This window comes from Misgurnus anguillicaudatus, chromosome 3 (genome assembly GCF_027580225.2).
Source record: "Misgurnus anguillicaudatus chromosome 3, ASM2758022v2, whole genome shotgun sequence".
NCBI lineage: Eukaryota > Metazoa > Chordata > Actinopteri > Cypriniformes > Cobitidae > Misgurnus > Misgurnus anguillicaudatus.
The window spans coordinates 17,863,107-17,872,125 of record NC_073339.2 but is presented as its reverse complement, the minus strand read 5'-3'; the positions used below and the strand labels follow the sequence as shown (position 1 = coordinate 17,872,125).

Genomic DNA, 9,019 nt, shown 5'->3' with positions numbered 1-9,019 from the left:
GCTTGTACATTTGTGAAAATGTTGCCATATAAACCCAACTACACTGTCCTAGATATTTTTATTATATATACACTATCCTTTAGCTCAACAATGTTACTTGCTTATATATATATATATCGTTTTCAAAACATTTGTAGTAGTTGCAAAAAACTCAGTAACTATAGTAAAGTTTTTTAAAGCACTTTTCAGTTTCAAAAGACTCTACAAGTCATTTTACCATGCACAGTCACAACCAATTTACAGAGGAAAATAATTCATCACATTTAAAGGATTTTAGAGTGTTTCCCATGTAATATATTTCATTTTTAAAGCACACATGGACTATGTTAACATAAGAAACATTGGCATGATGGTTATTTAGGAAACGTATTTTCTCTCATGCATTCACGCCCAATAATTATTCTTGCTTAAAGGTGCAGTGTGTTTAGCGGCATCTAGTGGTAAGGTTGCGAATTGCGACCAACAGCTCAGTCCAATGCTCACCTCTTGCTTTTGAAAAACATAGAGAAACTATGGTAGCGACCACCGAACAAACATGTGATCGTTGGCTTCTGTAGAAACATGGCTGCACAAAATGGCGACTTCCATGTAAGGGGACCCTCTGTGTATGTAGATAAAATGTCTCATTCTAAGGTAATAAACACATAACGGTTCATTATGAAAGGTCTTTATACACCCCATATAATATAGTTTTTGTATATTATTTTGCATTTCTGTCAAGATTTCTGTCAAGATAAAAATTAAGAGGTTCTAAATCCTTTAAAGGACAAGTTTGGTATTTTACACTTAAAGCCCTGTTTTCAGATTGTTTATGATGAAATAGAACGGTTTTGACTGAAATTTTGACATATTCGGCTGCCCCGAGAATTTTCGGGTGTTTGTGTTTCACCTCCCACCTCTACAATGGGTTTATAGGTGTACTGTAACAATCCTTCCTAAAATGCATTAAACTTTCGTTTACAAAGACGTGAAACTCACCGATTGGTCAGGGGTGTTCACTGGTATGCTCACACAAAAATCGCTGCAAAAGATGCTTTCCAACAGGTGTTTTAGCATTCGTTGTTAACATGTGGGCCTATTTCTCCATATGCCTATAAGATTTACCTGTGTTATGTTCAGTGCTTTAAGTGGCCCAAAAGAGGTGCCGGTACTCTATTTTTTATTTATTTTTTATTTTTTTATTTATTTTTTTTGCTGACTCGACTCCTATATTGAAGGGGTTTTATATTCAGCAGTCAACAGACGACCTTGAAAAAAATAATAAATCCTTTTATAAGTTTGTGGATTTGCTTGAGCTAAAAATAGCTACTGAACATAAATGAAATGTGCAAAAGGATTTTGAAAAAATACCATTAGAAAGAGCTACTGTAGAAAGAGCTTTTGAACATAAATAAAATGTGGAAAAGGTAGATATGTGAGTAAAATTGTCAGCATGGTTAAATGCTAAAACTAGTTGTTCAGATAGAAAGAGCTTGAAAAAAAAACTTTAAAATGACACCAAGACCATGTCTATGGGTTCAAGAATAACAAAATACTGGCCATTTGAAACTCGAAAGTCATTTATTTTGTTATTTTGTGGTAAAACTACTGTGCACGTCATTCAAATTCATTGCAATTTCGTTCACTTGTAGTTTAGCAATTAAACTAAATGTCTATTACAATTTCAAGAATGTTTTTCTGTACATCGCCTGAGGAAATCCGAAGTTGCGTCGAGGGAACCAAACTGACAGCCGCGACGGCGGAGATTATCACGTACCTACAAAAGGGTATTGGAAAAAGCTTGCGTCTGACCTGCAGTTATATAATTCTGGCTTGGTGGGATGTCAGGCAGCGAGTCCTCTGATTCTGACCTTGTTCTTTTATTACTCAGAGTCTAAAACTAGGAGGGCATATTAAGTGTTCATTGTATTTTCATTTTAACCGAGCAGCTATGGTTGCGCGTTTCACACACAAACACACACCTCTCCAGTCCAGAGCACGTTGACACTCACTGACTGACCGACGCATGTGCTTTTAACTTGTAAACGCAAGGGTGTATGGGTAATGTAGTCTCTGCTCTCGGTGGGACGCATTAGGAAGCGTACATTAAAGGCGCTCTGAAAAGCCGCAGCGCAGCCAAAGGATTGAATTAAACCTCTGATTTTTAAACAGATGTGCAAATGAGCGTTCCGGTACGCTAAAAGCACGTTCTGGGCCCACAGAGAGGTGGTGGTACGCGCAAGAGCTATTTTTGGAAGTGGCGGTACTGAGAACTGGGGCGTTCCGGCCCACTTAAAGCACTGGTTATGATGGCTTTTCTGTCGCCACTGCTGCTTCCTGAGTGGACATTTATAATCTTCAGATATTTTATTTTGGTCAGCTGGCTAAAATTAACGCGCGCCTTCAAGTCTATGGGGCCCCGCACCTGTACAACTTAAAGGGGACATGTAACGTTTTGTACATATATTTTACGTTTTAGCAAAAAAAAGCTTTTGGTTAAGCATCATTCATTTGGCGGATCCCCTGCCACTTTGTTGTGGAATCCCGGATGAAGACCCATGGTGTAAGCCAGGGCCGTGCACAGACATTTTAAGGGGCAGTGCCCCAACCCAAACCGGGGGCACGGGGGGGGGGCACAATTTATATGGTTTTAACAATATGATGTGTTATAGATTAGTATCAAATAATATTAGTGATTATAATGGAAAATAGACTTTATAACAAGATTTAGAGTGTGACAAAACTTCTTAATATTCTATATGATTTACATGCTGAAGCTTTGAATCCATGTTTGCAATTTTGAACAGCTTTTGCAGCCTCCCTTACAACTCTGTCTTTTTTTTTAAAACATTGTTTTTATTTTTTTGTCGACAAAGTGTGTCAACAACAGCAAATTTTGTGTTATTTATATTAGATCTCATTAGGTACATTACTCATTAGACAATCACTGTAATTCTAAAAATGTTTGCTAAGTTGTTAGCACTTTAAGAAGACGGAGAGCAAATCATCCACAGAAATACAAAAACATAGGAAAGAGAGAGGTCATCCATTTTTTATTTTTGCTGCTTGTTTTCTCATGATCTCGAGATAACAAAAGTTGTTTTCTCGCTATCCAGACACAATAATCCAAATGCCATAATGTAATTTCTTGTCCATAATATTTCATTTATTTTGAAGTGGACTACTGATGCATAAGTCTTCGCCGTTACCACGCGTAGCTAATTGTCGATAGACTTAATAAATAAATAAAGTTTGATGTTCATGAATTTAGGGACCATCTCTAAAGTGCACTGTACACGTTTCTATCTTCAATAGTATTTAACAGTTTATTTGAATAAATATAAAACATCTAAAAAAAAAGTGTGCATTATAGTTGACAACCACGAACACTTTACAGTTGGTTTTGTGACTGTTTGTTGACTTTAAGTAATTCCATTTTAATGCTGTTTAAAGTAGAAACGTATATGGAGTTACTTTAAAGACGGTCCCTAAATTCACCGCTATCAAATGGTCAATTATTGGCAAATCATCTTGAGCGAATCCCTGATCGAAGTAAAATCTCATTTGTTCATCCTTGCTAATTTGCTTTTGCTGTCTAAAAATGATGTTCTATTGAGTACACGTAAGCTTTAATCACATAACAAGAATACAACTTTTGTTATGTCGAGATCACGAGAAAACAACATGCTGTTTTCTCGAGATAACGAGAAAATTAAGTAGTGATCACGAGAACACAAGCAAGCAAAAATAAATATAGAACACGAACTCTCTCGGCTTCAAACTAGCAAATTACTAATTGAGCAGCTCAACAACTGAGGTAATGTAATGAATCTACCTGTTAATACAACAAACTGTCGTCTTCGCCCTTCAAAGAGTGGACACAAAATGTGAGAGATGCTGCGGAGCGGGCGGGTAATCAAGAAGTGGATTACCAGAAACAGTGGATCTTTAGACGAGCGGTAACAGAACACTTTGACTGGGGTTGGCGAGAGGGGCACCTCAGACGATTAGGGCAGAAGGGCAGTTGCTCTAGCCACCGGGCCACCCCCCTGTGCACGGCCCTGGTGTAAGCCAATGAGGCATCAAGATCGCTGTTTATTGATTATTTTAGAGCTCAGATCTTTGTAGACTGTTTAATTCGAATTTAAGCTGTAAGGAGGGTTTCGGTTATGTTAGATCTCAGGCACCGAACTTGAGCAAGCCAAATTTGTTTACCATTAAACACGTGCTGGGGCACGTGTCACCTTCCTTGTGTTTGGTGGATGCACTCTGTTCATTTCCATGGTTTCCATGGTTTCTGCGCGCAGCCAATGGGTGTATGAAACATCATCAAGTAGCATTACGGCACAGTGTTCATGTAAAATGTAGGAAGTGCTGCCAGAGGGATAAATGTCAGAAAACAGAGCTTTATGTATCATGCATGCAATGCCTCATGCATCACTGGCCAAACTGGCTAGTACGTTTTTATTAATTTAGACCCCTGACTAGTACTATAAAAATACATCATATTTTTATACAAATTATATAGTAGGCCATGACAATGCATGTCATTCAACCAAACAGGTTAACACGTAACACAAAAGGTTATATTTGATGCAAATGGTATAGTAGTCTATGACTATTCATTTATTTTAAACAAACAGGTGAACACATAAGATGTCCAAAAAAGTATAGGCAAAGCGACTGTTCATTCACAGAACATATGTGAAACAAGTGGTATAGCAGGTTATGGCTATATATTTATTTTAACCAAACAGGTCCATTTAAAAGGTTCACACATACATTTTCAACAGAACAGTAATGTCACTTCAATAATAATGTACAAATATGCAAAACAATGTAAAAGCAGAAGAACGGGATGAGACTGGGAGTTTTCGCAACATATTTGTGGGTGCACCCGGCAAGGTGCATGATGCAAGAATTCTGAGGAAATCAATTTTTTTTGCAATAGTGCCTATATTGGGCAAGTTTACCCTTTCATCATGACCCTGAAGTGGGACAACGTATTCACACCTTGCAGGACCAACTGAACAACTCTAAGATAAGCAGTGGCAGAGTATTCGGTAAACTAAAGTGTAAATGGAGGAGACTTTGAGATCTCCACAACACCAGACTGGATCAGTGGCGGCTCGTGACTGCTCTCCCGAGGATGTGCCAATTCAAAATAGGTGTTCGGATTGTCACGTGTGTGGTTCCCTTGTCTGCTGCGTTCTGTTAATGACACGGGTATAAATAATTTTTTTTTGACATTCAGCTACACGGTCAGCGTTATTTCTCTAAATAAGTTTAGGTAACTTGTAAGTTTAGATAACATAAAACCATCAAATTATTGCATGCACATACGGTACAAAGTATAATTATTTACTTAGATTTCAGAATGAGCCCGTTTGTCATTAATACTAAATATGCTGCGGTCTGTCTGCTGATCTGATACTGTAATGAAGATGAATGTATAATAACTGATTAAAAACTAAAATGTACAACTTTCAGTAAATAACTATGTACATGCTTAGGACGTTTGTGTTGTAATAATGTACAGGATAATTTCAGATATAAAAACGAAGACTAGTAAAGTGATGTTTTATCATTAAAATCTGATCACGTCCATTGATTTAACCCTCTGGGGTCCGACCATTTTGGGACACTGTCAGAGGTTCTGACATGCTCTTACATTTGGTCTTTTTTCAGTTGCTTTAAAACATAATAATGGCAAGTGTCTCATACCACTGTGTTCAGCACAAACTGGGCTAAAATATTATATGAGCTACATGTATGTACATGTTTGTATTTTTGAGAGAAAAAGGTTTATGCGTGGTTTTTTAAAAAGCTAAAATTTTAAGTCACTGATATAAGTCCACAAAACTCATACTAAACATGTTTTAACAAGACTTTCCTAAACAGAATCTAGTAGTCTAGAGTTTTTTCTTTAAAATGATGTGAAAATCATCCTGCCTACTCATTCACATAAACAAGAATATTGATTTAGAAATTGTAAGACACTTTTTGTTTAGAGGGGCCATATGCGAGAAGGATTGATTGACAGCTAGCAAACAAAGGCTCGCATAATGAGCTGCATAATGAGCTGCATAATGAGGGAGGAGGGAACTACAGTAAAGAATGTGAGGACAAATGAACATGTTTGTTTGAGGTTTATTAAGAAGTTAACAATATAATCAAAATAGAAATGAAGGTCAGTAGGACCCTATTCAAAAACTTAACTTGTATAAGAAACTGATAAACAACAGAGCTGTAAACTTCATGTGGCTCATGTTACCATACAACTTTATGTCCAAAGAGTGTGAATATGTTTTTCCACTTCATAGTTTACTGATGAGAGGGATGCAGACCTGTAAGAGAGTTATGAACAGCTGTTAGCATAAATTGTCCACAGAAATACCCTTACATACATAACTGATGGGTAAATGATAGCACTTGTAACGGTGGTCGCCTAAACTCAATATACTGTATAAAAAAAACTTGGCCTAGGCGGGTTTCGAACCCGGGTCTACCACATGGCGGCCTAACGCACTACCGCTGCGCCACCATTTGGTCACGTGATATGTGTCTTTCACACACCTAGGTAGACTGGCCAAGGTAAATTTATAATTTGAAAAAAAAGGCGAGTCTCCGTGTAAACAACGCGGAGCTCATAATAAAACGGTGTCGCGTGTAAAACCCAATGTATGGAATGCGTTGCATGTACACAATATCATCTTACAGCAGACCCCCCCCCCCCCCAGTGCAGCATTACTCAAATTTTCCATGAAGTATACTAAAGTTTATACTGTACAGCATGTAACAATGAAATACTCCATTACGTGATCACGCGTACTCGTTTGTAAATAAGCATGTAAACATGGAATCTTACAGCACACACTTAAAAGACACAGCAGTGCAGCATTACACAAAGTTGCCATGAAGGATACGAAAGTGAATAACTGTGTCTAACACTGTACAGCAAACAATGAAATCCGCCATTAACGTTACGTGATCACGCGTAAGTTACTCGTTTGTAAACAATGCGAACGTTTTTCAATCCGAGGCGTGCAGTCTGTTGAGGTTGCTTATGTAGGCTGAACTGCATACGCCATAACATATTACATGATAGCAAATATAAATGAAGACAAATTACTTACAGTTTCTTCAGGAATATATCCGCCTCCATTGCGTCTTCCATTGTTCTTCTTCTTAGGTAACGTTAAAGATAAACGCTTCTCTTCATCAATGTCCAGACATAAATGAAGATATTCCTCACGTGTGTGTATAAAGTTTATAATCCAAACATGCGCTAAAGTCTTTAAATCTTATCAAACATTACGCTTTGCTGGTTTGAACAGCTCGTCTCTTCATTACCATGTCAACAGCGTGTGGGCGTGACCGCATTATAGATAATGAGCTCAGCTAGGAAAAACGGTACTCTCTTTACTTCAATGCAGATTATATAAACAGGAAATATTTGTTTTTGATAATAATTAGCTTGTTTGAAAGTAGACATTTCAGGCTTTCTTTGGATATGTGTATTATGTTTGTGTGACGAGTATTCGCGGAGTTTCAACTAATTTTTGTAACGTGATTTGAGAGACAGCTGGCGGAGACAGAAATGTCTGAATGAGCACCCTGTTTATTTTCTTTATTTGACAAAAACACAAAGATCTGTTGTTATTGTGAATGTACACTAATTTAAGAGGACCCTTCAGAGTTTCAAATGATGTCAAACACGTAAGTGTTTGATTATTAATGATGGAGTATTTTAAGTTGATTCTGCTATGATAAGGAGAAAACACGTCAAAACGCGTCCCCGCGTTTTTGGACCCCTGGGGGTTAATAGAATGTTTGGGTATACCAACATGGCGGCACGGTGGCTTCACAGTTGTGACTTCGTGCGCAATCCAGTCATTTATATAGATCAGTGGTTCAAGCCCAGAATGGGCGAAGACCCCTATTGGATTTGTTAGTTTTCCTATTATTATTATTCATCTTCAGCCATTGCGGTCTATGGCAGCCCATAGAACCGAACGTAGGAAAGTTATGAAATTTGGCACACTGATAAAGGACAGTCCAATGTGTCCCCACAGCAAATTTGGAGTCTCTATTTCTAACCCGCTAGCGCCACCAACAGTCCGAAGTTGCACTTACATTTTTGCTTATAACTTCTGACCCGTAAAAACGAAATTCTTGTTTCTTCTGATTCCTTGGCTCAAGACGATTCGATTGGAAAAAAACATTTTGAGTTATTCGTAAAACCTACTTTTGGGAACTCGTCCTCAGTGTTGGGAACGTTACTTTAAAAAAAATAATTAGTTATAGTTACTAATTACTTCTCACAAATAGTAACTGAGTTAGTAACTGCGTTACATTATTATAAAAGTAATTAATTACCAGGAAAAGTAATTATTGCGTTGCTTAAAAAATTCTAATATTTCAAATAACTTGAATGCCCCTTACAAAATTAAATATGTTAAATGACTCAAATGGATACTAAAGAGAAATCACTAATTTTGTGGCAGCATGTGACGATGCGAGGTGCTTTATTAGATCAGAATTACTTGCCACAGATGTGGAAAGATTTTTTCTTCAGGGGCATAAGTTGCACATTACACAAACATTCTTGCCATTCACCTCATCAATGGAAAAGTAGTGCTTTATACTTCGTGTTTGCAACCGCTACCTTTGAGCTTGTTGTGCTTGCCATCGCCCTGTCGCCGGTGTTTTCGGAGTGATGGATGCGCGATGACCGGGCTGCATGTCAGTGCTTTGAGATGGGGCACAGCAGCAGCAGCACCGCTGCTTGTTGAGAAGAGAAAATGACACATATTTTCATGTCAGTCTACAAATGTCTCCAACCACGCCAGAAAAGATAGCTAGATTTGTCCTATAAAGTTGCTAAAGTGATAGAAAGTTGCTAAATCTAGCGACAAAGTGACAAAGTTGCTCAGACTTTTTTACACTGCTCGCTCTGACTCGAGCTGTATGAGTGTGCATGTCTGCTTGTGAACTCTGCCTCTGGTTGGCTAACGATGGAAACTAAGCCAATCACCAT

General features: G+C 37.9%; 1 long non-coding RNA gene across 1 annotated transcript; it reads right to left on the bottom strand.

The window, feature by feature from the left end:
* Nucleotides 1–6,113: 6,113 nt before the first annotated feature.
* Nucleotides 6,114–7,801, bottom strand: LOC129446318 (uncharacterized). Its single transcript, XR_008645158.2, has 2 exons — nucleotides 7,116–7,801; nucleotides 6,114–6,326 (listed from the first exon to the last, which is right to left on the bottom strand). It is a non-coding gene; the product is annotated as an uncharacterized lncRNA (long non-coding RNA).
* Between the last annotated feature and the right edge of the window lie 1,218 nt (nucleotides 7,802–9,019).